Raw genomic sequence first — 4,143 nt, 5'->3', positions numbered from 1 at the left:
TGCTTAATCAGCAAAGTAAATAGGAGAACTTTAGTCCAGGTGATAGTACAACACTCCATATATCTATCCCATTTTAAATAGGGCTTCCTGCCCTTGCCTAAGGGACGAGGAAGAAAGAAATGAAGCAAGTCATATTATGCTTTAGTTCCAAAAGAAAGCCTGCCAGCGGACTAACCAGTGCTCAAGTAAAGAAGGACTTCATTTCTCTACAGAACTGAAGAAGGTATCTAAGAACCCTTTTCTTTTCCCAGAGTCCCGTCCATGAGCAGCGGATAGGAGAGGTCTTTCTATCTACGACTCACTCTTGGTCTCGAAAACAATTCTTTGACTTGGTTCACTCCGTTCGTAGACTCTATCGATCCTGGAATGGGCAGACGTACAAGCACCGGTCTGTATTCGCGTGGCTCGGTAAGCGAGAACTTCCGGAATGCAAGGCATATATAGCTTTCACTCAACTATATGATACTAGTTGGTATCAGCACAGAAAGGCTATAGCAAAAACTCTTATTCGTCATCAACAGGATAGGACCAGAGCTTCTATTTACTCAAGAGCTCTTTTTGTAACAGAAATTGCACCGCTTGCTTATTCAAGACCGCCACTTCTATAAAAACCAACTGCAGATACCGTACCTTCATGTACAGCTTTCTTCTTGAACAACTCTTTCCTCCTAACGCAGGTCAGACGCTTTCTTATCCCGAACTATATGGCGTAGTGTATTCCACTTAGACTCAATTGAAACTGAGCTTTTGTGGGCTGGGCCTTTCCCCTACAGGCTTTCTTTCTAATGAAAGGGCCTAAGACTCAGGGGTGTGCGTGGGTCACATCAGTTTGGTCTTAGCTTATCGTTAGGGTACTAAAAGGCTTTCAAGCCAATGGGAATAGCCCGCACTTGAAATGAAAAGGCTTCTATAACAAGGGCATTACAGGATTGAGAGCAAGTGGTACGATAAGACCTGCAAGAAGGCCCCGAGCTACATATCTATCGCGGCTAAACATCACTGGAGTCACTCGACTTATAAGATGGGATTGAGCTCTACGAAATGGAACCCCATCAAGGTGAACCCCTCCAACTCCAGATGCTTCACAGGGCAATTCAAACAAAGTACAAATAGGCTGCAAAAGAGGAAGAGTCTACGTTAAGCTGATTCTCGTCTTTCTCTAGCTAACTCCTAATCTCCTATCTTAACAAAAGTCTTTATGCGTCAAAGAAAGGAGAGCCTGCAAGCTCCCACAGGCGATGAATTCCGACTTCTTCGCTTTGTAGCCATACCGCATAGAGTGAACAATTCAAAGGAATTGTATTGTATGGGAGTAGCTAAAAAGAAAAGCAAGCATTACAGCGAAACGATCCCTCTGACTTTATACAGAGAGAAGAAAAGTAGCAATCCAAGGGTATGATAGATAGCTATGAAAAGCAATCCACCCGAAAAACTACCAGCTTCTTCAATGGGGATACCTTTCTTTTTCTATATCCTCTTTCCTGGGATACTATCTCCTCTTCTTCTTTTGATTCTTTCTGTTTACCTGAGCTAATTCATTACTAGCTTTCGAGCGCTTGATCTGGCCTATTTGCTGTTAGAAGGGAATCCTTAGCACAGTAGCAGGTAAAGAGAGGATTGCTCGGCAGGGAACTTTCCGAGAGCAGGGCTTACAAAGGGAACTCAAATTGGAATGCTTTCAAAGTAACTTGGCCTATTGATCTTGACCAGCCTCGACAGGTTCCACAGCAAATGTAATTAGCCTTCAAACTATTACCTCAGCCTCCACTCTAAAGTAACTATCCAACCTAAGTCTATTTAGAAGGGTGTCCGCTTTCGCAGTTCTAGAATCATTCTAATCTGTAAACAATGCTCCTTTTACTAAAGCCTTAACATGACGCCTGCAATCATCAACAAAGTGCTTTGCACTGACCCGTCCTCGAACCGGGGAGCTGGGCTGAAGGTTTTGCTCTAACCGAAGCAAAAGCAAACCCATCTTTTACTAAAAGGAAGGTCTTGGTTCTTTCTTATACCCGGAAGTAGGATCTATGTTGAAAACATGAGCAAGGAGCCCTTAGATGTACATAGAGGATCTCTAATGGCGCTGGATGCTTACTAGTAAACCAATGGATACTTGTTGAAGCAGCTTATTCTCAAATGGAGGCATTCTTGTGTGAGGAACGAACCCTATTGCACGAAGAACTGGTTCTGAAGGAATGCTAGCTATATGCTTAAGAAAGGGGTCTTCTTTCAAAGAATCTCCGTCCCTAGTCCATACCCACGTCTGGGGAACTTCTGAACTTCATGTTCACATCTTTGTCTCCCTCTTTCAAGTGAGTTCAGTTAGCCCTTAGGGTCATAAGAGAGCTCATCTTTACTTCCTTTCCTATATAAGCAACTGATTCTCTTATAGCCTTCGTTCCCCGAGGGAAAGAATAAATTCTTAAAAAATAGAAAGATATGAGCTGATCCCCTTGAAAAGGCTGAAGTTCGTATAATGATCAGTAACATGAGTAGGCAATACCATGACTCTTTCTATTTCCAAGCGATGACCACTTATGACTCTTTGATTGAACCACCCGTATTGATACAATGGGACTCATGGATCACAGGTAAAAAGGTAAGTATGTCGATTGATTGAAGAAGGCGAATTCCTTTACGCAAAGATATCTGTGCTTCAATCGTTAGCTGGACTGCAAACTCTTTCATGCTTCCATAAACTCTTCTTTCATCAGCACCTTTGAGTATCTCAAAAGAGAAATTGAATGTTCATCGTTACCGATCCTATCCTCTTCACCCTTCACTATTTCTATTCTCCCATCGTAGACTATTAGAGCATCCAAAGCAATCCAAGGCTCTCTCTCTTCCTTCCATACAGATAGCTATCGATGGGGCATCTTCCTTTCATTTTAATACGCTGTTTGCAAGAATACCTGGGATATTCCTAATTCAGTCTATGCTTTCAGTAAAGTAAGGACTATTCCCAACCTAATGAATCGAATTAAAGGGATTCGGCTCTCATAGCAGTTACTTGAAGTTAAGTTACCTTTTTGTATTTAAGAAAGAATGTCATCAATACAAACCAAGAAAAGCCTAAATGATGATGAAGGAATTCCACGCTATTCCGATTTGCTCAATGTAAACCCTTGTTTCCATCAACAACTGTAGCTGAGGTGTGCCTACTGACATGAAACTCATTTCAATTTCAAACCTTATTAACGGCAGTCTTATCTTCGTTTTTTAGCATTCAAAACGTTTTAGATGTGCTATAACAGCAACTTCATCTAGATTTATTCCAGCTACTGCATGATTATCCTCTTTATTAATACTACTTTGTATAGGATTGGCATGAACTTGACTTGACACTTGTAATACCTCCTAACAAACTGAGCACAGTCTTCATCCATGGCCATTCATCTAGGCCCCCACTATGGATTTCCGTCATAAGCCTTTTTATCTCCACACTTCAGGTAGATTCCGCTGTGGTGCCTCTTATCAAATCAAACTTCCTTCCCTCGGGCAGCTATCTTTCTGAGTGCTACCCTATCTATGGGTGTAGTATTCGTCAGGTATTGCCTGATTGCTCTTATGTTTGAGTACCACGGAAAACCTTCTTATGCCGTTAGATCCATAAAAGAGAGAAAGTTGGTCTTTCTCTCTTTTGCACTATCAAGGCAAGGGTTGCAAATCAGCGTCCGACGGCATATCCACCATAGAGGCTAGAGTAGCTAAAGCATCTTAAAAACAGTTTTGATCTCGTTGTAGGTAGTGGAACTCAACATCTTCGAATCGGGATACCACGGATTCTAGATACTTATGGTACGGCTGTAACTTCGAATCAAGAGTCCTATACTTCCCTTTGATTTGACTAATGATCAGGGCAAAATCTCTTCTTTTTAAGTGGCCTTAGAAAAACAGTTAAAACTAAAAATTTGAATTCGAAGTCAGTCTTTTGAGTGAGTTCCTCGACCCGAGTCCGTCACGAGCGGATGCGGAGTCGTAAAACTGAATAAACCCCGTTGATGCTAATTCGTCAATGATGACTGCAGAAGGGTGGGAATGTAGTCAACTCAACTAGAAAAGTTATGGATTGAAGGCCGATTCCGCATATAGATAAACCGACCTTCTCTATTCCAAATTCGAATCATGGTTTGGGTAGGACCT

The sequence above is a fragment of the Vigna unguiculata genome, unplaced genomic scaffold (genome assembly GCF_037176805.1).
Source record: "Vigna unguiculata cultivar grain cowpea cultivar isolate G323 ecotype 2 unplaced genomic scaffold, ASM3717680v1 ptg000086l, whole genome shotgun sequence".
NCBI classification, from domain to species: Eukaryota; Viridiplantae; Streptophyta; class Magnoliopsida; order Fabales; family Fabaceae; genus Vigna; species Vigna unguiculata.
Note: the sequence above shows the minus strand (reverse complement) of the source record.